The sequence below is a fragment of the Sus scrofa genome, chromosome 13, assembly GCF_054392235.1.
Source record: "Sus scrofa isolate SSC_HxYL_T2T_F1_AM1 chromosome 13, Sscrofa_HxYL_maternal_Yorkshire_Landrace_v2.0, whole genome shotgun sequence".
Lineage (NCBI taxonomy): Eukaryota > Metazoa > Chordata > Mammalia > Artiodactyla > Suidae > Sus > Sus scrofa.
Genome location: NC_139395.1, coordinates 25,289,912 through 25,316,107, shown reverse-complemented (window position 1 = coordinate 25,316,107; position 26,196 = coordinate 25,289,912). Strand labels below are relative to the sequence as shown.

General features: G+C 45.6%; 1 long non-coding RNA gene across 2 annotated transcripts; it reads left to right on the top strand.

Moving 5' to 3' along the window:
* The first annotated feature begins 1,852 nt into the window (after nt 1-1,852).
* On the top strand, nt 1,853-24,420 carry LOC110256537 (uncharacterized). Of its 2 annotated transcripts, XR_014824233.1 has the most exons (5): nt 1,853-1,980; nt 3,405-3,630; nt 9,008-9,122; nt 23,597-23,631; nt 24,190-24,420. It is a non-coding gene; the product is annotated as an uncharacterized LOC110256537 (long non-coding RNA). The 2 variants fall into 2 exon arrangements; XR_002338164.2 differs by lacking the exons at nt 23,597-23,631; nt 24,190-24,420 and having other exon boundaries at nt 9,008-12,743.
* The last annotated feature ends 1,776 nt before the right edge of the window (nt 24,421-26,196 follow it).

The following is a 26,196-nucleotide window of genomic DNA, read 5'->3' as shown; positions in this document are numbered from 1 at the left end:
ATCAAAGGGGCCAGAGGTTCACTCTCTGGAAGGTTCTGAGTTCCCTGCTGAGTGAACAGGAGGGGTCATGACCCCAGATAACTGAGAGGAGACAGGACATTAAAAGGGGACACACGGAAGCGACAAAAACTTTATGGTAAATAGAGAGGAAAAGATTTGATTGGTATTATCCTGAAAAAAAAAAAGACACCAACATTTTGATGATTTTTTTTTTCTCCCTTTTTTAGGGCTGCATCTGCAGCATATGGAAGTTCCTAGACTAGGGGTTAAATCAGAGCTGCTGCTGGCCTACACCACAGCTCACAGCAACACTGGATCCTTTACCCACTCAGTGGGTCCAGGGATAGAAGCTGCATCCTCATGGTTACTAGTCGGTATGTAACATGCTGAGCCACAACAGGAACTCCATGAACCTTTTTATTTTTTCTGATAAAATTATATGGTCTTGGAGTTCCTGTGTGGCTCAGTGGGTTAAGGGTCCAGCATTGTCACTGCAGTGGCTCTGGTCACTGCTGTGGCTTGGGTTTAATTCCCTGGCCTGGGAACTTCTGAATGCTGCAGACAAGTCCAAAAGAAAAAAAAAAAAAAAATATATATATATATATATATATATAATATGGCATAAAGAGTTCCTTGGTGGACTAGTGGGTTAAGGATCTGGTGTTGTTACTGCTGCGGGTTCAATCCCTGGCCCAGGAACTTCCACATGCCTAGGGTGAGGCCTCAAAAAACTGTATAGTCTTTATTTTTGACTTTCACATCACATTCATAAAGAGGGGCACTTTTTTTTCCCCACAAAAATATTTGATGGCCTTGTGAATTTTTAAGGCCTTCTCTGAATTCTTGTCATTCACTTTACCTTGTCTTACTTCTCTATGTCTTCTTAGGTGATTGTTAACTGGCCTCAGTCAAGGATTTGAGGAGTTCTGCTAAGTTACTTTCACTGACTTCAGAAAACCCCAAGACTCTATTAGATCTGCAATTTCACCATATGACCCAATTTGCATTGAATTTGAATTGTAATTTTCGGTGTTGTTACAAACCACACAAATGCTGATGTGATGGGTGGGGATGGCTGCTAATGTGAAACAGGGGGAGACTATGTTATGGTCCATTAGCACATAGTTTCATGTTATGATAACTTTTGCTTCATAAGCTAGTCATAACTGTAGGTATTGGGGCAATGATTCTTGGCTAACAAGCACATAGGAATGAGGCACACGGTTTTGACAGACACTGGACTCCATGGCCAAAAATGTGGCTAAAAACTTCATGTAGGCAATTGTAGTGGCATGAGAGAGGGCAGGAAAATAATGATAGTTTACTGATTATGCATTACACAGTGATAACATAGGAAACCACTAGTCCATTCTGATGACAATAAACAAACGACTCAGTTGAAAATCTGTGTCTCAGGAGTAACAACTCTGACTAGTATCCATGAGGATGCGGATTCCATCCCTGGCCTCACTCAGTGGGTTAAGGACCCAGCGTTGCCATGAGCTGTGGTGTAGGTCGCAGATGTGGCTCGGATCCCACGTGGCTGTGGCTGTGGTGTAGACCAGCAAGCAGTTGTAGCTCTAGCCTGGGAACTTCCATATCGGCCCTTAAAAAAAAAAAAAAAAAAAAAAGCAAAGAAACAAACAAAAGAGCAAAGGAGGAGGTCATTTTCACTGAGCAGTTGGCAAAGTCACCCAAGATGCAGGACTGGACTTAAAAGGCAATGCCCAGGAGTGGCCCAGGCTGATGTGTGCTTGGGGAAGCCACCTGCCAGGCTCCCGGAGAGTGGGTGTTGGGGGAAAAGGCAGGGGAGGGGCTGGAAGATGATGTAGGTGACAAGGGCTGGAGCTCAGTGAGAACATGCAAAGTAGGAGACAGACTGAGATCTCCTGAGGAGGGAGGTGCCTGAAGAGTCAGAGACCAAGAGGAGAAGAGGAAGGTTTCAAGCCTTACAGAGAGAATGACGTGGGTCGGCAGGCAGTGAGTTGGGGGCCTGGGGGAGTGGACTTGGGCAGGGACATGAGGGGAGTGGCTTGGGCTGAGACAGTGGAATCCTCACTCACCTTCAGGGAAGCAACCAATGTGCCTCATCTTTCTGAAGCGGGGATTTGAAACCTTGGTGTGACATTTTTGCTGAGACACCAGGAAGCAAGGACATATGATCTGGAACCGGGAAGAAAGACCACAGTGAACAACATGAATTTGGGTTTTGTCTTTGTTGTTGTTGTTGTTGTTGTTATTGTTGCTATTCCTTGGGCCGCTCCCGTGGCACATGCAGTTTCCTAGGCTAGGGGTCTCATCGGAGCTGTAGCCACCGGCCCACGCCAGAGCCACAGCAACGCGGGATCCGAGCCGCGTCCGCGACCTACACCACAGCTCACGGCAACGCCGGATCGTTAACCCACTGAGCAAGGGCAGGGACCGAACCTGCGACCTCATGGTTCCTAGTCGGATTCGTTAACCACTGCGCCACGACGGGAACTCCAACAACATGAATTTGGGGTTAGCTGCTTGGGAGCCAAGAGAACAACGGAGATTAGTGAGAGAGAGCAGAGGGAAAGGGGGGGTGGGAAGGAGGGAAAACTAGGTGAGCGGTGGGAGAACATGGGGGGGGAGAACATGGGGGGAGGGGGAAGGGAGTAGGGAGAAGGGGCAGGCTTTGTAAAAGGTTAAGGGGAAGGGGCCTGTGAAGGAGACAGAGGAAGGGTGGCTGAGGAGGAAGGAGGGAAACCTATCTGACATACAGTGAACAAGGACTCCAAATTTCTTTCTGCCCTTCTAAGACAAAATCCACCAGATGACTAGTGTTTCCTGCTTATTTTCTGACATGCTAGCTTTGGTTTTTGTTTTTTTTTTTTTTTTGTAGTGGCTGCACCTGCAGCATATGGAATTTCCCCGGCCAGGGATTAAATGTGAGCCGCAGCTGAGAACTACACTGCAGCTGAGGCAATGGGTGGACGCTTTAACCCACTGCACTGGGCCAGGGATTGAACCCTCACCTCCACAGTGACCTGAGCCACTGAAGTCAGATCCTTTTTTTTTTTTTTTCTTTCTTTTTAGGGCTGCACCTGCAGCCTTATGGAAGTTCCCGGGTTAGAGTTAGAATCAGAGCTGTAGCTGCGGGCCTACACCACAGCCATAGTAATGCCAGATCTGAGCTGCTTCTGTGACCTACACCACAGCTCATGGCAATGCTGAATCCTTAACCCACTGAGCCAGGCCAGGGATCGAACCTGCATCCTCATGGATACTAGTCTGATTCTTAACTCACTGAGTCGAATTCTTAACCCACTGCACCACAGTGGGAACTCCTTTTTCTTCTTATTGTATGTAAAATAAAATCTGTGGTTAAAATAGACCCTTCCCTATAACACACCCCCAATCTGCATGATTCTCTTGCTCAGGCTGGACAGAAGCCTCAGTCCAACAATTACCAGAGGAGGCACAGAGTGATCATTAAGCTCCCAGCTTCAAGTCCCAACTCCACCATTGGGACAGTTCCTTCATCGGTCCCTGCCTCAGTTCCCCCATCTGCTTATTGGGGGTCCTCATGGCTTCGACTCCGAGGATTGTCATGAGAACGGAAGGTGTTAAAGCATGAGAACTGCTTGGAATAGTGGCCGGCGCTAGGTAAGTGTGTGTTACGAAGTGTGTGTTCTGATCGTGTTGTTAACTGCCATCCAGCCACGGACATCTAGCTGCCACTGTGTCTGCAGGAGTGATGTACTGTCACACGAATGCATTTCCTGGAGCCTGGGAATTTCTGGTGCCCAAAGGCCCGTCCAGCCATATATGTGTTGGCAGATCCTGCGTGGTTGATCTCAGGAATCCAGGATGGCTCTCAAACACATGACCGTGGAGGTGACAACAGAGGGGGGCTGTGGGAGGAGGGCAAGCCTCACTCCCTGCAGGACCACATCTCTCTAGACGCTCTCTCCTCCCCCTCTCAGCCTAGTCATCTGGTAACGCTGGGCTTCCCAGCCTTCAACCTGCAGACCCAGAACCTGGTTCAGTGCAGAGTCTGCTACCACGTGGAGGAAACTTGAAGATACAATGCTGAATCATCAAAGGCCAGAGACTGTATGTACGATTCTTCTCTGTGAGGTCCTGGAGTAGTCAGATTCATCCCAACAGAAGGAAGATGGCAGTTTGCGGGGATGGGGAGTCATGGTTTACTAGAGACAGAGAAAATTTTGCAGGATGAAAAGAGTTTTGGAAATGGAGGTGGTAACAGTTGCATAGCAATGAAAAAGCACCTAATGTCATTGAACTGTACTTTTAAAAATGTATTTATTTTTGGTTGGGCCCATGGCATGTGGAAGTTCCTGGGCCACGGATGACTGTACTGTTAACAATGGCTTAGAGGGTAAATTTTAGATGGTATTTTTAAAATTTTTTTAAATTTTTTTTTTTTTTTTTTTCCCCAGGGCTGCACCCGAGGCATATGGAAGTTCCCAACCAGGGGTCGAATTGGAACTGCAGCTTCCAGCCTACACCACAGCCACAGCAACACAAGATCTAAGCCACATCTGCGACCTATGCTGCAGCTTGCTACAACGCTGGATCCTTTAATCTGAGCAAGGCCAGGTATCGAACCTGCAACCTCTTGAATACTAGTCAGGTTTGTTACCGCTGAACCACAAAGGGAACTCCTACCTGTATTTTTTTTTTTTTACCACAATGAAACATTCTTCAAAAAATGTAATTTCTACAGTTCCCGTCATGGCTCAGCAGGTTAAGGTCCCGATGTTGTCTCTGAGGAAGGGAGTTCGATCCCTGGCCTCACTCAACGGGTTAAGGGTCTGGTGTTGCCACAAGCTGTGCCATAGGTCGCAGATGTGGCTCGGGATCTGGTGTTGCTGTGGCTGTGTTGTAGGCCTGCAGCTGCAGCTCCAATTCAATCCTTGCCCTGGGAACTAACATATGCCGCAAAAAAAAAAAAAAAAAAAATCAGATTCTGAGTCAGCATTTTAGGAGTGGGGCTGAGATTCTGCATTCTGATAAAACTTCCTGGTGAGGCCAGGGCCATTTGACCACACTTTGTACTGGGGAGTTTCAGGAGGCTGCAAAGCTGAACCAGGTGCTTCAGTTTCTTTGTAACAATCCTGCACCTGCTTTGCATTAAAGCTACAGTGATGGCTTGAGTGAAATGGAATTGGACTCTAAGCCCGCTGAGAGCTCTGGCCTCCTCATCCTACACTCAGAGAAGCTGCCAAGAAAGCTTCCATCACAACAGACACAGTCATAGCAAAATACTTTTAGAGCCAGAATTATTTTCTGGTCTTCCAGGGCTGGCCTACACACTAGAAAATCAGCTCCAGCGAGTTAGCTCATCTGGATTGTTACTAGGGGGTTCTTCTAGCAGATTTGATCCTGTAGCTTTCTTCTGGTTAGCCCACTGACACAGGGACCATCGCCGTGACAGTCACTGCTTATCTCGCCAGCACAGTAACTAGAGCATATGAGGTGCTCAGTGAATATGGATTGAATGAAAATAGCTAACACAGGGATGGTGCTTATAAGTGTTCTGAGAATTTTCTGTGGTGGGTTATATTTTCCAAAGAAGGCATAAAATACGTCCCATCCTACATTTTCTTCTTATACTGTGACCTTGATACTCTTCCTATTGAGGAATGGGGTTTATGTCCCCTTCCTCTTGAAGCTGGGTGGACTGGGTGTGGATCAAAGAGCCATTTGAAGGGAAAAGTCAGGAACGGTTTGCACAAATTTTTCAATGCTCTGTCTTTGGAGAGAAAGTCTCTTTCTGGAATCTGCGTTAGCTAATGATGGCCACACAAGGGCTGGATGACAAACCTGCCATCCGTGGGTTGCAATACATTATTCTCAGGGATCTGCTGGGGGTTGGCTGAACCAGATTGTGCTCAGCTGGGGGATCTGGTTTGGTGTATGTGTCTGCCATCCTTCTCTAGAACCATCGGCTGGCCAGATATATCCTCAGGCAATAGCAAAGGTCAAGAGAGCAAGTCAAAGCTGACAGATGCCTTTCAGATTTCCCCAGCATCTCATCTGCTTGTATCCCAGTGGTCAGAACAAACTTCACAGCTGAACTTACAGTCGAGGGAGGGGAAGAAAGTGAATTTTTTTTTTTTTTTTTTTTTGGCCACACTCTCAGCATGCAGAAGTTCCTGGGGCCAGGGATCAAATCCATGCCATGGCAGTGACCACTCTAGATCTTTAACCCCCGGACCACCAGGGAACTCTGAGAGTGAATGTTTTAAAAGATATCCACACCTTTTCCAATGTTAACAACATATTTAGTAGTGTTTATTTATTTTTCTTTTTGGGCCGCCCCAAGGCATATGGCAGTTCCTTGTTTTATAATTATGTAATATTTATAATTATGAAATATTTATAATTCGAAGATCAAATACACAAAAATGAGGTTATTTGTAGACCTCTAGCTTCTATTTTCTCTTACTGTTACTTTCTTTTAAAAAATTTATTTTATTAAAGTGTAGTTGATTTACAATGTTCTGTCAATTTTTGCTATACAGCAAAGTGACCCAGTCGTATACACACACATATATATTTTTTTTCATGTTATCATCCACATTTATTTTTTTAAGTTAAATGAAAGTTCTGGACAGTTGCCAGCCTATGCCACAGGAACAGCAATACAGGATCTGAGCCACATCTTCGACCTACACCACAGCTCACTGCAACTCCAGATTCTTAACCCACTGAGTAAGGCCAGGGATCAAACCCGCGTCCTCATGGGTACGAGTTGGGTTTGTTCCTGCTGAGCCATCACAGGAACTCCTCTCTTCTCACTTGACACAGCCACCACCTCCTTTCCCTTAAATACTGCAGACGAATGTCCTCGGCAGGCCTAAGCTGGGGTTGAAAACTCAGATGCACATAAGGACTGGTGGGTACATACATGAATGATATGAGTGGTATTGTTACCCCAAAACTGGGTTTGCCTCTTGGTGGGTGTCCAGCCGAAAGACACGACCACCCCAAAGAGCAGGAGAAGGAAGGATTTATTTATTACTGCAGCAAGTACAAGAACACTGGGGAATCTTTCCCAAGGCAGTGGCTCCCGGAATAGCAGACTTGGGGAAGGGTACATTCATATTCAGGAGGGGGCTTGAGCAGGGGAGAATTCAGCATAGAATTGGGGCCAAGGTCGACAGAGTCTAAGCTCTAGTTAGTTGATTGATGTCAGGAGGGTCAGCATTATCATTCAGTCCTCCACCTGGGTGAGGGCCTCAGCTCTGACAGAACTCAAAAATGTATTTGTTGTTGTTGTTTGTTTTGGTCACACCCATGGCTTGGGGAAGTTCCCAGGCCAGGGATCGAACCCCTGCCACAGCAGTGACGACACAGGATCCTTAACTGGCTGAGCCACCAGGGAACTCCCTCAAAGATGTATTATTGATGTATATCCCCTGAGGAGGAACTAGGACTCTGCTTTATCACTGCTCTCTTGTCTGACTGCCTTTCGTCTGTTCTGCATTCCTTTGTTCCCTTAAGATCATTAATTACTGAGACCTAGTTCAGGACCAGCATTGTGGCCTTGCTTAGATGACAAAATGGCTTACGTCATGAAAGGCATTCCTGGAGTTCCTGCTGTGGTGCAATGGGATCAGTGGTATCTTGGGAGCTCTGGGACGCAGGTTCAGTCCCTGGCCCGGCACAGTGGGTTAAGGATCCAGCGTTGCTGCCGGTGTGGCTGGAATCTGATCCCTGGCCTGGGAACTCCGTATACCATGGAGGCCCCTACCCTACCTGCTTACAGTAAAGACCTTAGGGAATGGTGGGGATTGTGGTGGGACCTGTCTAAAGGGGATCAGTGTGACTTGGATCTGGTCAGTTTTTGCCATGTAAAGAGAGAAGCCCAGAGAGGCTAAATCTTTACGTTTTCCAAGAGAACCTAGACATTTAGATTTGCACCAGAAATCTCTCACTTTTTGAAAGTTGCAGTGACTATTGCAAATTCACATCAAATGCTTCAAGACCAAGTAAAGAATATCCCAGACCCCCAATTTTAACCTGTGGTCCAGACTTCAGACAACAAAAGGGGAGGCCATCCCACCAGGCCGCTTCCCTTTTTCCCACAGAAAACACACACAAAAAGGCTGTTAACTCTCCTGGGGGCTCAGGGAAGTCCAGGCACAAAGGCCGGTTACCTTCTCTGGGGGAGGGAGACAGTAGTGGGTGGGGAAATACTTTTCATTCTTTCTGCAAGAGCCAAGGAGAAACAAGCCCTTTCTCAGCCAGTGTGGTTAATGGAGCACGTTGCAGTCTTGAGAGTTTGGGTGGCTATTCGTTGGAGAGTCAGATGTAAATAACTACGTGTGATAATTACATGGTGCATTCAGACAGGCCCAGAGCAGGAGCAAAGGCCCCATTGTGAGGCTGCTGGTGGCGGATGGGGTGGGGGTGGGGCCCAGGTGGACCTAAAAACTAGGCTAAGACGCATTTGGCTTTTAGTCTTCAAGAGTCAAGGGCCAGGAAGTTCCTGTTGTGGCTCAGAGGTAACAAACCTGACTAGTATACATGAGGATGTGGGTTCGATCCTTGGCCTCTCTCAGGGGGTTAAGGATCTGGCATTGCTGTGGCTGTGGTGTAGGCTGGCCATTGCAGCTCCAGTTTGACACATAGCCTGGGAACTTCCATGTGCCTTGGATGCAGCCCTAAAAAGACCAAAAAAAAAAAAAAAAAAGAGTCAAGGGCCAGCTGAGGCTTTCTATCTAGGGCGTGGCATGACCAGAGCCGAGGTTTTGAGAGTCATCCTGCCCATCAATGCCCGTGTCCGGGTGAATTAGGAGGTAGCTGGGGGGTGGCTGTGGGAAGGAAGACCGGTTCAGAAGCTGTGGAACCCGTCCAGGTACGCGTGAAGGGCTGGTGTGGGTGTGGGTAGGGGAAAAGGAAGGGGCAGTCCTGGGCGCCCTGTTACAAAAGAAGAATTGGCAGGAAATGAGGCACCAGGGAGGGGAAGCAATCAAGATCACAATCTGATTGTTCTCCCTTCCTCACCCAGGTCTTCCGAGAGCTGAAAGGGGGAAAGTGATGGATTCAGAGGAAGAGGCGTATGCATTTCCATGCTCACCATCACCAAAGTGCACAGAGAAGCTTGTGGTCCCTTCTCAAACCATGTAATTCTGATGTGTACTGTGGTTCTGATGTACACTACTGTTTTGTTTTTTTTTTTTTTTAGGGCCAAACCTGCAGCATATGGAAATTCCCAGGCTAGGGGTCGAATCGGAGCTACAGCTGCCGGCCTACACCACAGCCACAGCAGTGCTGGATCCAAGCCGTGTGTGCCACCTATACCGCAGCTTGTGGCAATGATGGAGTCTTAACCCACTGAGTGAGGCCAGGGGTTGAACCTGCATCCTCATGGATACTAGTTCAGAGCCACAAAGGGAACTTCCTTCTGCTGTCTACATTTTAATATCTCTGAGGTTATGATATATCCAGTAACCCGTAGCATGCCAGAGTTTAACTGGTGCATGGTATAAGCTGAAGTACATCCCACACAAGTATGAAGTTGGAGCCCTAACCCTCAGTACCTCTGAATGTGTCTGTATTTACCTTGCCAAGGGGGAGGGGCAAAGGGGAGGGAAGAATTGGGAGTGTGGGGTTAGCAGATGCAAACTAGTTTATAAAGGATGGATAAATGACAGGGTCCTACTGGATAGTACAGGGAACTATATTTAATATCCTGTGATAATTCATAAAGGAAAAGAATATAAAAAGGAATATATATATATATGTATAACTGAATCACTTTGCTGTACAGAGGAAATTAACTTGATGTTGTAAATCAGCTATACTTAAATTTAAAAGATGTGTCTGTATTTGTAGATAAGGTCTTTAAAGAAGTAACCAAGTTTGGAGTTCCCACTGTGACTCAGCTGGTTAACAAATCTGACTAGCATCCAAGAGGATGAAGGTTTGATCCCTGGCCTCGCTCAGTGGGTTAAGGACCCGGCATTGCCGAGAGGTGTGGTGTAGGTTGCAGACACGGCTTGGATCCTGGATTGCTGTGGCTGTAGCGTAGGCCGGCAGCTACAGCTCTGATTTGACCCCCTAGCCTGGGACCCTCCATGTTGCAGGAGTACGGCCCTAAAAAGCAAAAGAAAGAAGTAAAAGAAATTAAAATATGGTCTTCAGGGTGAGCCCTACTCCAGTATGACTGGTGTCCTTATAAGAAGGGGAAATTAGGGCAGAGACACACAGGAACGCCAGAGCTTGTGAGGACACAGGAAGACAGCCGTCCACAACCAAGGAGAGAGGCCTCCAAAAATAACCAACCCAGCCGACACCTTGATCTTGAATTTCTAGCCTCAGGACTGTGAGACAGTAAACTCTCTATTGTTTAAGCCACCCAGTCTGGGGCACTTGGTTATAGCAACCTCACATACAGTGGGTGTTGTCTTTCTTAATGGGACATGACACAGTGGTTTATCTTAAAATTGATGCAATCTAAGCATCTTGGAGTCTAGAAATTAGTATGGTTCATCATTTTCCCCTTTTTTACTTATTGTCCTTATTCATATAAACATTACTCTGATTAAGGTCACTTTACCACTTATCATCCAAACTGGGATAATTTTAAAAATGAAAAAGGAAGTGCTATTAATGACTCAGGGGGAGTTCCCTGGTGGCTCAGTCAAAAAAAAACTAGTTTGATATAAAAAATAGTAATAATGGGTTTTTCCCATTGTGGCTCAGCAGTTTAAGAACCTGACATAGTGTCCCTGAGGATTCAGGTTTGATCCCTGGCCTCAGTCAGTGGGTTAAGGATCTGACATTGCCACAGCCTGCTCAGTGTGGTCACAGATGTGGCTCGGATTCTGCAGTGCTGTGGCTGTGGCATAGGCCAGCAGCTGCAGGCCTGTTTCAACCCTTAGCCTGGGAACTTCCATACATTGCAGGTGCAGCCTTAAAAAAGCAAAGATTGTGCCCCAGGCCACCATCAGCTCTAAGGACAGCACAAGTGACATTGCCAACAGAAGTAGAGAAGACAGGAATTCTTGGGTGACAACTATAGCCCTGGATTCAGGGTGGCTCTTCTTTAAACTACCAGAAAAAATATCTTGGTGGAGTAATTGAATAAACTCCCTGAAGGTCCTGATGTCTCAGGCAGGTCTTTCCTCACTGATCTGCCACAATGTGGGAAATTCCCACAGGGCTTCCTTTTCTGAGTTAATGCATTAGAGAGTCTTATAAAAATGTGAAAGCAAAAATTGCCCATGAGAAGTGACAACCATATTCAGCTATTAAACCTGCACTTACATGGGCTAATCTGCGAAAACCATTGACTGAGCCCTAACCATGTGTTTATTTTATTTTATATTATTTTTTTTATGGCTGCACCTGCAGCATATGGAAGTTCCCAGGCTTAGGGTCAAATTAGAGTTGCAGCTACCAGCCTACACCACAGCCACACCAACACCAGATCCAAGCCACATCTACAACCTAAGCTGCAGCTTGTGGCAGTGTGGGATTCTTAACCCACTGAGCGAGGTCAGGGATTGAACCTGAATCCTCATGGATACTAATCAGGTTCTTAACCTGTTTAGCCACAATGGGAATTTCCAGTTCTTCACTTTCTAACTTGCATAGGTTTAAGACCCTTCAATGCATGTCCTCTAAAGAAACGTACAGTTAAAGTTCTCACTCATATATAATGAGCTTTGTTTTTAAGAAAATACCTATTGAGAAAGCAGTTCCATGTCGCTCATTCTCCAAGGACCATATAGAAAGAGACAAGGTCACAATTTCAAATGGGGAAAATACAAACATTCTAGGTGTTTAAAAATGGTAATAGTTTAACATTAATAATAGTTCCCAACAAAGACAAATGGTGCCACCTTTGGCTGGTCTTTTCCTCTAGGAATTTACTTTGAGCCCAGAGCTCTATTACTTGGCAGGAACTTGGACTTGGCAGAAATACTGGCAATTCCACAGCCACTTTCAGTCCCCTGGCATTCCAGTGTAAAATCAATGTGGAGACTGGCATTCAAGAAATGTTTGCACAAATAACAAGTGCTGGAGGGGCTGTGGAGAAAAGGGAACCCTCCTGCACTGTTGGTGGGAATGTAAACTGGTACAGCCACTATGGAGAACAGTTTGGAGATACCTTAGAAATCTATACATAGAACTTCCATATGACCCTGCAATCCCACTCTTGGGCATCTATCCGGACAAAGCTCTACTTAAAAGAGACACATGCACCCGCATGTTCATTGCAGCACTATTCACAATAGCCAGGACATGGAAACAATCCAAATGTCCATCGACAGAGGATTGGATTCGGAAGATGTGGTATATATACACGATGGAATACTACTCAGCCATAAAAAAGGATGACATCATGCCATTTGCAGCAACATGGATGGAACTAGAGAATCTCATACTGAGTGAAATGAGCCAGAAAGACAAAGACAAATACCATATGACATCACTTATAACTGGAATCTAATATCCAGCACAAATGAACATCTCCTCAGAAAAGAAAATCAATCATGGACTTGGAGAAGAGACTTGTGGTTGCCTGATGGGAGGGGGAGGGAGTGGGAGGGATCGGGAGCTTGGGCTTATCAGTCACAACGTAGAATAGATTTACAAGGAGATCCCGCTGAATAGCATTGAGAACTATGTCTAGATACTCATGTTGCAACAGAAGAAATGGTGGGGGAAAAACTGTAATTGTAATTTATACATGTAAGGATAACCTGACCCCCTTGCTGTACAGTGGGAAAATAAAATTTAATTTAAAAAAAAAAAAAAAAAAAAAAAGAAATGTTTGGAGTTCCCTGGTAGCTCAGCAGTTTAGGGATCTGGTGTTGTCACTGCTGTGGCTCAGGTCACTGCTACGGCATGGATTCAGTCCCTGGCCAGGTCCCAATAAAAAAGAGAAATGCTCAACAGTTCTTCTCAGGAGGGAGGATGGAAGAGGGAGAGAAGGAAGGGGAGAAGAAGGTAGGGAGGAAAGAGAAGGAAGGAGGGAGGGGGGAAATGGGGAGGGAGGCAAGCAGGGAAACATTTTCTGGAAGAGTTTAAATGTCATTTCCAATGACTGATCAAACCTGGATTTCTGTCATGGCTCATCAGTAATGAACCCAACTAGTATCCATGAGGATGTGGGTTCAAACCCTGGCCCTGCTCAGTGGGTTACGGATCTGGCGTTGCCACAAGCTGTAGCTGAGGTCACAGACATGGCTTGGATCCAGCATTGCTGTGGCTGTGGTGTAGGCTGGCAGCTGTAGCTCCAGTTTGACCCCTAGCCTAGGAATTTCCATGTGCCACAAATGCAGCCTTAAAAAGAAGAAAAAAAAAAAGATTATCTGGGGTTTCTACATACACTGTTCTCTATGAGCTAGGTGGCTACTGAGAGTTGGGATCTTATCAAGAAAATGTTGCAGTTCCCTGGTGGCTCAGTGGCTTAAGGATCTGGCATTGTCACTGCTGTGGCATGGGTTCGATCCCTGTCCCAGGACCTTCTACATGCCAAGGGCGCAATGGAAAAGAAAAAGTTTCCCTAATTTAAATGACTTGAAGGAAGTGTGACCTGGTTCAGATAAGAGGGACTAGTATAAGAACAGAAATGATTGAGCAAGAATTGAAACTGGGGCCTCCCAGCCAGATTCCACATCTAGGAGATGGGTAATTTGACAACAATTCATGGCAGAGTTGCCTCAGATCTTGAAATTTTTACCTCATCTGTCTTCCCATCTTTTTTCTTTTTCTTCTTCTTCTTTTTTTTTGGTTTATTCGTCTTTTAGGGCTGCACCCTCCGCACATGGAGGTTCCCAGGGCTCCAATCAGAACTGGCCAGAGACACAGCAACTTGGGATCCCAGCCGTGTCTGCAACCTACACACAGCTCACGGCAACGCCAGATCCTTAACCCGCCGAGTGAGGCCGGGGATCAAACCCGAGTCTTCATGGATACTAGTCGGGTTCATTACCGTTGAGCCACAATGGGAACTTATTTTTGTATTTTATTTTATTATTATTTTTTTTAGTTTTGTTGTTAACGTACAAGGTTGTGATCACTTCTGCTGTATAGCAAAAGGACTCAGTTATTCACGTACACACATCTGCTCTCTTTCTAGGGCAGTAGCCTGTTTTTTTCCATCCTGAGTCCCCTCTTTCAGTTGCACAGTTGGTGTGGCTGCAGTGATTGATAGCTTGATGGCTGCAACATCCTTTGTTTACCGACAGGGCAGATCACCCTCAATTTGCTGCCACTGGAAACTTGAAAAAAACCCAAAGACTAGGAATCTGTGTGAATGGAAAAGACACACAACTCTCCCAGCTGCCTTTCTTCACTAGCAGTTACCTTGTGACACTCACACCCCAAGAGCCAGAGAGACTTCCAGCCTCAGAGACTTCGCCCTCTTTGCAGTCTTTGAAATTAAGTCCTTGGCATCAGACTGTTCTGCCTTTGTCTGAAGCCCCAGGTTTAGGTCCTCACGGACCACCTGAGAAGAAGGCTCACAGCTCCTGGGGAAGGAGGCACATGGCTCCTCAGGGGGCTAGGGTTTCATCAGTTTGGAAAGATGGGTGAGGCTTAGGAGGCAGCGGGGTGGTGAGAAGCGGAAACAGAGCTCTGGACCTGGGGCCCAGTGGGACCCGTCCTGTCAGGGGGAGGAGGGCAGAGGGCAAGGCCACTTTCCCCTTATCTCCAACTGGGGTTGTGGATAGACTCAGTCCATAACTCTGGTAGAAAATAAACACAGCTTGGAGTTCCCTGCTGGCCTAGCATTTAAGGGTCTGTTGTTGTCATTGCTGTGGCTCAGGTTACTGCTGTGGCTCAGGTTACTGCTGTGGCACTGGTTTGATCCCTGGCCCAGGAGCTTCTGCATGTTGTGGATGCAGGCAAAAAAAAAGAGAAAGAAAAAAGAAAATAAACCCAACTTAATGTATAAAACATTTACTAGTTTTCCCTTTCTTTCTTTTTTCTTTCTCTTTCTTTCTTTCTTTTCTTTCTTTCTTTCTTTCTTTCTTTCTTTCTTTCTTTCTTTCTTTCTTTCTTTCTTTCTTTCTTTCTTTCTTTCCTTTCTTTTCTTTCTTTCCTTCCTTCCTTCCTTCCTTCTCTCTCTCTCTCTCTCTTTCTTTCTTTCTCTCTGTCTCTCTTTCTCTCTTTCTCTCCTCTCTCTCTCTCTCTCTCTCTCTCCTTCTCTCCTTCTCTCCTTCCTTCCTTCCTTTTTTTTAGGGCCGCACCTGCAGCATGTAGAGGATCCTAGGCTAGGGGTCAAATTGGAGATTTAGCCACCTGCCTATGCTACAGCCATGGCAATACCAGATCTGAGCTGCATCAGCAACCTATACCACAGCTCCTGGCAATGCCTGATCCTTAACCCACTGAGTGAGGCCAGGGATCGAACCTGTGTTCTCATGGATGCTAATCAGATTCATTTCTGCTGAGTCACAATGGGAACTCCACTCTCATTAATTTCTGATTTAAGTCTCCATTCTCCCTAGAGTGGTGGGATGTCCTAAATCAATATTCACTTTTCCTGAGGGCCGTATGCAGCTTTCAGTACAAGGCATTGGAGGTGATCCATGGGCCCTAGGTTGTCACTCAATGGGTCTCCTCTTGAGCCCACAACTGTATCCCACTTGCCTGCGCCCTGTGCTGGGCGTGGGGGCCTCGTTCTGCTGCATCTGTGCTTCTCAGGGGGCAGAGATCTCAAAGACACACCAGAGCCACTTCCTCTGCGAGTCTCTCTACCCTTGTGGGCTTAAGGGGAAGCAGGCATAGGCGCCCCTGCTCTTAGGTTTCACAAACCTCTTTCACGTTTTCCTGCCCACCTGGGGTTCCCCTAGGAAGCAGGGTGGGTGGCTTCTGTCTCCAGCCTCACCCATGTTTCTCCTCTGCAACTCTGAGGATTCTTCTTCCCTCATGAATCAATTCAAACATTTTGCTCCTCCAAGCATTTTCTAGGCTCCTGGAGTTTAACTGGGCAGGGAAGATACCCTTGTTCCTGCTTCTCTCTGCTCCCCTGGGGCAAGGAACTCCCAGCTGCATTGCAGACCTGAACTGGTGGTGAGGGGTGGGATGGAGGGAAAAGAAGCACTAGGAGGGGTAAAGATAACCATCTCAGAAAGGTTAGCCCACTCCCACTGTGCTCAAACTCACTTGTCCAATTCCTGTCTGTTCTATAAGGGCTGGGCACCTGGGAAGCTGAGAGCACAGTAATTATAATTTATTTTTTATTTTTATTAAAGTATAATTGATTTACAGTGTTGTTTCAATTTCTGCTGTACAGCATAGTGACCCAGTCATATATATAATATTGTATATATAACTCTGAGTTATATACACATATACATTCTTTTCTTTTTCTTTTTTTTTTTTTTTTTGTATTTTTAGGGCCACATCCACAACATATGGAGGTTCCCAGGCTAGGGGTCAAATGGGAGCTGTAGCCAATGGCCTACATCACAGCCACAGCAATTCGGGATCTGAGCCACGTCTGCAACCTACACCACAGCTCATGGCAACGCCGGATCCCTAACCCGATGAGTGAGGCCAGGGATGGAACCCATGTCCTCATGGATGCTAGTAGGGTTCATTCACCACTGAGCCACGACGGGAACTCTACATTCTTTTTCTCATACTATCTTCCTTCATGTTCTATCCCATCACAACTTTACCTTTGCATCTATTCTTGGTGAATGCCCGGACAAAGTAAACTAGACCCATTAGAGTCTGGTACCTTAGGAAGGAAACCCTGAATCCCAAAGAGGTCTTGGCTGTATACTGATGCTGCCTGCCTGGAGAGAGGGGGAGGTCTGTCAGCTCTGGGAGGTGAAGACCACACCCTACACCTGACCTTTCCTCTGCTGAGCCAGGTGGAGGGGGGAATGGGGTCCCCGGGGAGACGGCCACATGTGGGGAGGGGGCCGTGGGAGCATCACGATCTGCATCTAATAAATGCTCTCCAACAATTTTTTATGATCTTGGTGACAGGTTTACTACACCGAGGATAGGAAATTGCAGTGGGAAACGAGCTCTCTGGAGGAGAGGTCCCAGCGTTGTCCACTGAAAACCTAGTGAGTGAATGAATTAAGATGGGCTCGAATTCCATCCCTTTAAAGACCTGTCAACAGCGTGAGCATTCACTCATATTCATTAGGTAGCCTGGTAAGCAGAATCACAGAAGTTCTATACATCTATTTAAATATAAACTGCAGTTAAGACAAAATAAACACGCAATGAAAACCACACGGCTAAATATAACTCAGAGAGCAAGCATCTTTGCTTTTGGCTGGGAAGACAGCCAAGTGATATGTGTTTGGATTAAGTTTTTTAAAGGGAAAACAAATTAATTACTTAACAAATACAGTTTGCTAGACAAGATCGCTCAAAACGTGGGAGAAAAAGGATAAAGAATGGTTATTAGTGATTCAAGCAAAGACTATTTATTATTTAAAAGTTAGTTACTTTAGCACGAGGGGCAAATATTTGCCTTTTTATGTTAGCCTTAACCGTATTGATATATTTGAATAAAGATTAGGCTGCCAATTAATCAGTATTAGCCTCCAAGTTTTGCTTGAAGCTGGAATTAGCTTAAGTCACTAAACTCTGACGCAGAATCAAAAGTCTGCACCTTATCAAAATGCTCGAAAGGTTTAGGGGTTGCAGGATCGGTGGGGTTTTCAGGTACTGCATTTCTTTTCAGCCTTTCCACTAGCTGAGGGGGGTCACACTACTCAGTGACCCCACTGTTTGACTTTATCTTTGATGTTTCTGATATATTTGCGGAGAACAAATTTCCAGGTAGGGACTGCTTCCCTGAGATCTCTTGAAATACTGCTTCAAAGTTTGTTTTCTGGCAGTAGAATGGAGCACACCCATTTGGGGCTGGCACACTTTTATATTCAGGTCCCTTTCCCCTGGGGTCCAAAGAGGGAGGGTGGTGTCCAGTGAAGAAAGAAGGGAGGGATGAACCACAGGGCCCTTGCACCTACCGCTGTTCCTGCCTTACTGCACAGATCTGGAAACAGGGCGGTAGAGCTCAGGGGCCCCCTTGCTCCTGAGCAGGTTTCCATCTGCATCTCCCTTTTCAAACCAAAACCCAGTCCCCTCCAGTGAGGCTTCTTCAGACACGGGTCCTACAAGATATTAACAGGTGCTGCCCCCAAAAACGGGGTCCTGTGATTGAAGGCTGCTTGAAACAAATTTAAACAACTGCTTTTTTTCTCCTGCGAAAATCCTCAAGACATTTACTCTATTAATTTACATTGAAAAATCTCTAAGAGGAAAATAGGTACCCTTTAAAATGTTAGGATGTTTCATGATTTTAAACACGTATAGCAGGTGTTTTCCTTCTAAAGAGCTGATAGAGGAGTTCCCATCATGGCTCAGTGGTGACGAATCTGACTAATACCCATGAGGATGCGGGTTCGATCCCTGGCCTTGCTCAGTGGGTTAAGGATCCCGCATTTCTGTGGGCTGTGGTGTAGGTCCCAGACAAAGAGTTGATAGAGGTGCTGGTAAGAAGCAGTTTATTACAGCATACACCATGAGTGTCACAGTTGAGGAACCCAGGGATGCAGTTTTCATGAAATACGAGAGTTCCTTGCAGAGAGCTGGGAAGTCAAAGAAAAGGGGACCTGATTCCTACTTTTTTTTTTTTTTTTGGTCTTTTTTTTTTGCTATTTCTTGGGCCGCTCCCTCGGCATATGGAGGTTCCCAGGCTAGGGGTCTAATCGGAGCTGTAGCTACTGGCCTACGCCAGAGCCACAGCAACGTGGGATCCGAGCCGCATCTGCAACCTACACCACAGCTCACGGCAACGCCGGATCATTAACCCACTGAGCAAGGGCAGGGACCGAACCTGCAACCTCATGGTTCCTAGTCGGATTTGTTAACCACTGCGCCACGACGGGAACTCCCTGATTCCTACTTTTAAGTGATCTTCCTCTTCAGCTCACCTCTCTGCCTGCTATTTGCTATTTCCACTGAATCCTACGTGTAACTTGGGGGCTGGGAGGGCTGGCCTCTGAATAAGTCGGGGCACACAGTGGAAGGAGGCGCAGGATCCAAGAATCCTGAATCCAAGAGTGAATGGCTCCCAGCGTCCCACCCCCTCAGTCTCTCACCCTGGTCCAAGAGTGAGAGGTGTGTCCCGGGGGGCACTGAGTGTGGTCCTGAGAGAGCTGAGTCCCCTGGGGCTGGACAACCCAGGACAGTTGACTCAACCACACTCCGGTGAACAGAGAAACATCGGGCCACCAGGTCAATTCTGTGGGACCCAGGGGATTGATCAGAGACATTTTGATGGTGGCAGGTTGCCAAGAGAACAGGCTGGTCTGGGGACAGAAGAGGAAGGTGACGTTGTTTTTGGAAGTGTCCTACTCTTAGTTCAGAAAGCCCATCAGCTGAAAGGGGATGGCAGAATAAACAGCTGAGTCATCAGGGAAGAGAGGATGGAAAGAATGACCATGGGAAGTGGGGAAAGACAGTGGGCAATACCAGGCTTGTCCATGCACACAAGACACAGGGTCTAATGAAATTCTTTGTGTGACTTCACTACCCGGCACCTCCACAGCTTAGATGATTCAGAAGAGAGCACTGTGCATGGATGTTTTTAGATAACCTCAAAGTCTGACTTTTATAAATGAGAATTTAGCACTTTGCCTTTGCAAAGCAATTAATAGTGTACGTGTTAGTTAATATCCCATTTTTGGTTCAAGAGCAATATTTTGTTACTTAAAAATTAATAGCAGTGTCACAAAGGGCTTATAAAAAGAGATGGATTACTCCAATAGGGCAATTCCATATAATGCTACGTTTTTATTTGCCATTACTTTAATTACTTAGATATTATTTTATGTGTTTTCATTATTTTAAAGTGCCTTGGGAGTATGAAAGATGTCTTACAGATAATGTATTCTGTTTTAGCCAGAACAGCCTAATCATAAGTAGCTGTAGATTAATGCATTTATCACTTAAAATTTCTTTTTAATGTTCTGTAAGCAAGTGGAATTGATGTCTCAGGAAAGACGGATACCTCTTAAGCCATGGAATTCTTCCTCAGAGAATACCTCTTCGTTAGATTAGGAATAGTCCCAGGAAAGGAAAAAAATAAAATAAAATAAATCAAACAATCAGTAGAAAGAGCTGTACAGAAACGTGACAAACGTTAGTTAAGCGCCTGCGCTGAGAAAATAGTGCGCAGGCTTCGGACACGGAATATCTGTTCTAAACTCAAGTGGGTCTTAAAACTCCACGTGCACAAATTCATCTCCATTTCCTCCTAGGTGAGCTGAGGTGACCTGTTTTTCTGCAGAGGTGGCCTGTGTGGTTTTCCTTCGGCGGGCAAACCCCAGAGATAAACGTGACTCACGGTCACGATCCCTCCACGAGGGTTTTTAAAAATAACCCAGAGCCGCTATTTTTAGCAAACCTGCCAGGCTGCAGGGCGGCGGGCTCCCCCTTCCACAGAAAGTAATTACCAATCTCTGATCCCTCAGGACAGGGAGATCACTAAAGTCCCCGATGCGGTAACAAACAAAAAAAGTAGGCTGTCCTCACCGTGGACCCAGCTCCGGAAACAAAGCCGGCCACCCACTCACCCCGCCGCCCCGCCCGCCCTGCAAGAGGCAGCTGACTCCAAAAGGATCAAATCCATCAGAGAAAAGCAAATAGGTCGAAACTTCTAAGAGGTGTTCTAAATAAGGGGGTCTGAAGCAAAACGTTCAAAAGCAGCTGCATCCTTTCTTTTCAAACAGGAGTTTCCCCCCTGACTTGAGCTCATTTGTTATTCAATTTCACTTCCCAGTCGGTGCTAAAGGTTTGAAAGCTTTTGGCAGGTTTCAGTGGAATAATTTAAGCGCTCTCATAGAAAAGACCAGAAGGGCAAATTATACAAATTCATTCTGAGTCAAACACAGTTTTACAAAATAAGAGAGTCTGTGGTTTGAGAGGAGAGCGTACTGACCAGTGGGCGGGCGTTTCGCAGGATGTCCTTTCCACAAAGACTTTTGGTCCAGTCGACAAACACCCTGGGCCGGACCATGTGCCCTGGCCGGACCTTAATCTCACACTTCGTATCAACTGAGTCATCCTCTCGACTGCGCATTTACCAATTTTCAGCAAAGTTCCTCCAGGCGTTACAGAGGCTACCCTTTTGGCAATGTTCTCTGGCTTGATACTTTGAAAATGATCCTAAGCCAGGTTACTACTTGGGAACGTTAATCCGTCTTCCCTAAACGGGACTCCTGATGACTACTTGTTTTTCTTATTGCATTTCACCCGTTTATTTTCTCTTTCCTTTTTTTTTTTTTTCCTTTTTTTTTTTTTTTTTCTTTTTGGTCTGGCCTGTGACATGTGGAATTTTCCAGGCCAGGGATTGGACCCACACCGCAGCAGTGACCTGACCCCCATCAGTGACAATGCCAGATCCTTAAACTGCTAGGCTATCAGGGAACTCCCAGTTTTCTCTTTGTTTCTGATTGCTTCTCTATGCTGTTGTTTTTAGTTTTTGTTGTTTTGTAGAGAGTACATTCTCTACCAAGCCTTTCAAACAGGGTCTGTGAATGGTACATTTTCTGAGTTCTTACCCGTCTGAATGCTTATATTTGTTTCTCTTGGGAATGATAATTTCATTTGAAGTCTATATTCACAAGCTTTTTCTTTTTCTTTCTTTTTTTTTAGGGCCCTGTGGCATATGGAGGTTCCCAGGCTAGGGATTGAATCAGAGCTGCAGCTGCCAGCTTATGCCACAGCCACAGCAATGTGGGATCCAAGCCATGTCTGTGACCTATACCACAGCTCGTAGCAAAACCAGATCTTCAATCCTTAGAGCGAGGCCAGGGGTTGAACCTGGAGCTTCATTGGTGCCAGTCGTACTCTCAACCTGCTGAGCCACAACAGGAATTCCCACAAGCTTTTTCTGACAGAATTTTATTTTATTCTTAATTTTTTTGGCTGTGCCTGCAGTATGTGGAAGTTCCTGGGCCAGGGATCGAACCCAAGACACAGTAGCTGGTTGTCACAAGGTAGTGACAACACTGGATCCTTAACCTGCTGAGCCACTAGGGAACTCCTCCATCAGAATTTGAAAGATGTAACTTCACCATCTTCTCCCAGAAATATGAAATAGCTCTTTAATTTTTTCCCTGTGTACAATCTGCTTTTCCCTCAGGAAGACTGAGGACTCTCTCCTTGTCCTTGGTGTTCTGACATCTCATCTTTGTGTCACCACTATGTATGTGGCCTCTTTGATTTCTCCTGCTTTGGTCTTTTGGGTACTTTTGTTCAGAGGACTCATGTATTTCATTAACTTTTTGGAAATGTTTCTTTTTTTTTCATACTTTTTTTTAAATTTATTTTTTATTGGAGTATAGTTGATTTACAGTGCTGAGTCAAATTCTTCTGTACAGCACAGTAATCCGGTTTTATATATTTATATACACACATTCTCTTTCTCTTACCTTCTTTCATTCTTATTTTCTATCATGGTCTATCCCAAGAGATTGGGTGTAGTTCCCTGTGCTAAACGGTAGGACTCCATTGCTTATCTGTTCTGAATGTAATAGTTTGCATCTACTAACCCCAAACTCCCCATCTGTCACTCTTCTTTACCCCTTGCCCGTGGCAACCTCAAGTGCGTTCTCAATGTCTGTGGGTCTGTTTCTGTTTTGTAGATAGGTTCGTTTGCGCCGTGTTTTAGATTCCTCTTCTATTTTCTTTTGAAATATTTTATCCCACTTATCCACTTTGTTCTCCATTATGAAAATGTTTTGGCTAGATGTGGGAACTTATGAAATGATTTCCCATGTTCCTGACTTTTTTTTCATACTTTTCATGTCTTTTCAGGGAATTCCTTAGCTCAGTCTTCCATCTGACTAATTAGTTCCTCAGCTGTGCTCATTCTGCTATTTTTCTCATCTACTTTTTTTAAACTGCAGCCATCAAAGCTTAATTTTAAGACCTCCATTTGACTCACCAGATGTAACATCCGCTTCTACGTCCATGAGGATATTGATCAAATGTATTCTTTTTCGGGGGGTGGGGAAAGACTGCTGCCACGGCATGCAGGAGTTCCCAGGCCAGGAACTGACTCCAAGCCACAGCAGCAACAAATCCAGATCCTTAACCCACTGAGCCACCAGGTAACTCTCTGATCAAATGTATTCTTTTTTTTTTTTTTTTTTTTGTCTTTTTGTCTTTAGTTGTTGTTGTTCTTGTTGTTGCTATTTCTTGGGCCGCTCCCGCGGCATATGGAGGTTCCCAGGCTAGGGGTCCAATCGGAGCTGTAGCCACCGGCCTACGCCAGAGCCACAGCAACGCGGGATCCGAGCCGCCTCTGCAACCTACACCACAGCTCACGGCAACGCTGGATCGTTAACCCACTGAGCAAGGGCAGGGACCGAACCCGCAACCTCATGGTTCCTAGTCGGATTCGTTAACCACTGCGCCACGACGGGAACTCCTCAAATGTATTCTTGAGTCACCTTCTGTCTTTTTCAGTTTACTTTCTCAGAGATTTTCCTGTTAGCTGTTAATTTTTCTGTCTCCTTCCATGGGGCTGGTTTTTGTGTGGTTACTATTGTGAGCAACATATATGGACATGTATTTTTCAGATGTTTTTCCCTTACAGGTTTTTCCAAGATATATAGCTCCCTGTGCTATAAGGTAGGTCCTTGTTGTTTATCTACTTTATATATAGTAGTGTGTATATGTTATTTAATTTTTTTTTAAGTTTAGCTATAAAAAAAAAAGTTACTGGAGTTCCTATTGTGACTCAGTAGGTTAAGAACCTGACTGTTATCCATGAGGATGTGGGTTTGATCCCTAGCCTTGCTCAGTGAGTTAAAGATCTGGCATTGCCACAAGTTGCGGCATAGGTCGTGGATGTGGCTGGGGTCTGGTGTTGCTATTGCTGTGGTTGTGGTTTAGGCTGGCAGCTGCAGCTCCTATTCGACCCCTAGCCTGGGTGCAGGTGCAGGTGTAGCCCTAAAAAACAAACAAGCAAACAAAAACAAGGGCAACTAGAAATACAGTATATTATGAGAGGTTAATTAATAGATGCCAATTTCCCCTAGAGCAGAGATCACCAATTAGCTATTCTCTAAATGCTAAGAGATTTTTCATAAAACCCCACATGCCTGGCTTCTCCCAAAACATATTTTAGTTCTGGCAACAGGGCATTGATCGGTTAGAACTGACTAGATGTCCTTTTCTGATTTCCAGGACACACAATGGCCAGTTCTGCCAAAGCCCATTGCTCCATGGTCAGCCCGGTCTGAGTTCTGCCGATAATGTCTTAAGAAAGATTGTGAAGATTTGGAAATAAGGCATCCATCGAATGTCTCATCAGGCCATTGTCTGTCCGGCCCTGGGGAGAATTATTGAATTCTCTAGGGCTGTTGTGCCCAATTCTATAGCCACTAGCCACCTGTGTCTTTATGTTTGAACTTTAATTACAACTCAATAACATTCAAAATTCAGTTTCTTAGTCACACTAGCTGTATTTCAAAGAGCTACTGGACTGGAACAGCCCAGATAGGGAATATTCCATGACTGCAGAAAGTTCTATGGGTGAGCACTGGTCTGAGGGATGTGCTTTGTTTAATTTACCAATCACTATTGACTAGGATGAATCTCTGAAGTCACGTGCTAACTTAAAGATTTTTGTCCAAATAGATTTCTGTCTGGGGGAAAAGATAACCTCATAGGTTACAGGTTTATTGCCCTGTGAGACATTTAACTGTTCAATTTGTCTCCAGCTTTGCAAAGTCATTTCGCATGCCTTTGCTGACTGACTAGATAAATCCCCAGGTCTCCAATTTCCTCAAATTTTCCTTTGAATTAACTTTATCATCCTGCTGGTTCTGTCATTAATGAGCATAGTGGATTTTTTTCTTCCTTCCTTCCCTCTTCCCTCCCTTCCTCCCTCCCTTCCTTCCTCCCTTCTTTCCTTCTTTCTCTTTTTTTTTTCTGTTTATGGATGCACCTGCAGCATATGGAAGTTCCCAGGCTAGGGGTTTCAGATTGGAACTGCAGCTGCCGACATACACCACAGCCATAACAACGAGAGATCTGAGCCTCATCAGAGACCTACACTGCAGCTTGTGGCAACACCAGATCCTTAACCCACTGAGTGAGGCCAGGGATTAAACCCACCTCCTCAAAGATACTATGTCGGGTTCTTAACCTGATGAGCCACAGTGAAAACTCTGAGCATGGTGGATTGAATGGTGTCTTCCAAAACATAGGCTGTGTCTAAGTCCCCAGGACTGTGAATGTCACCTGATTGGGAAAAAAGGTCTTTGCAGATGTAAGGCTTTTTTTTTTTTTTGGCTCTTTAGGGCTGCATTTGAGGCATATGGAGGTTCCCAGACTAGGGGTCTAATTGGAGCTACAGCTGCCAGCCTACGCCGCAGCCACAGCAATGGGGGGTCTGAGCCTCGTCTGTGACCTATACCACAGCTCACAGCAATGCCAGATCCTTAACCCACTGAGTGAGGCCAGGAATCAAACCCGCAGCCTCATGGTTCCTAGTCGGATTTGTTTCCATTGCACCATAATGGGAACTTTGACATAGGGCTTTTGAGGTGAGATCATCCTGCGTTTCTCACATGGGCCTTGTTTCCAATGATTAGTGGCCTTTCAGGAGACAGCAGAGACGACTTGGGGGAGGAGGTGATATGAAGATGAGGGCAGAGAGCAGTGAGGTTTGCCCACTGGCCAGTGAGGATGCAGGAAGCTCAAGTTAACAGTGACTAGGAGGCAGGGAAGAGTTTTCCTTTAAAACCTTTCTCTGGAGGGAGTGCAGCCTCCAAAGAAAGTGGGGCTTCTGGCCTCCAGAGCTAAGAAAGGGCAGTTTTCTACTGGTTTAAGCCACTGGTGAGTGGTGAGTGGTAATTTGTTACATTAGCCTTGGGAAACTAATACCATCAGTTTAAACCAACATCTGGCACATGTTTGTTTTGCATTTCTACGAGAATCATGTCTTTAACTGGAACAAAACGGCTTTTGAGATTTGCCCGCTTATTTTATTTTTAAATTAAAAAAATTTTTTTGACTGTGCTCATGGCATGCAGAAGTTCCCTGGCCAGGGACTAAACTTGTGCCACAGGAGTGACCAGAGCCGCTGCAGTGACAACCCCATATCCTTAATCTGCTGCGCCACCAGGGAACCCAGGGATTTGCCATTTATGTTCAAGTTCATGTTCTTCTTTCCTCTCATCTTCTTAC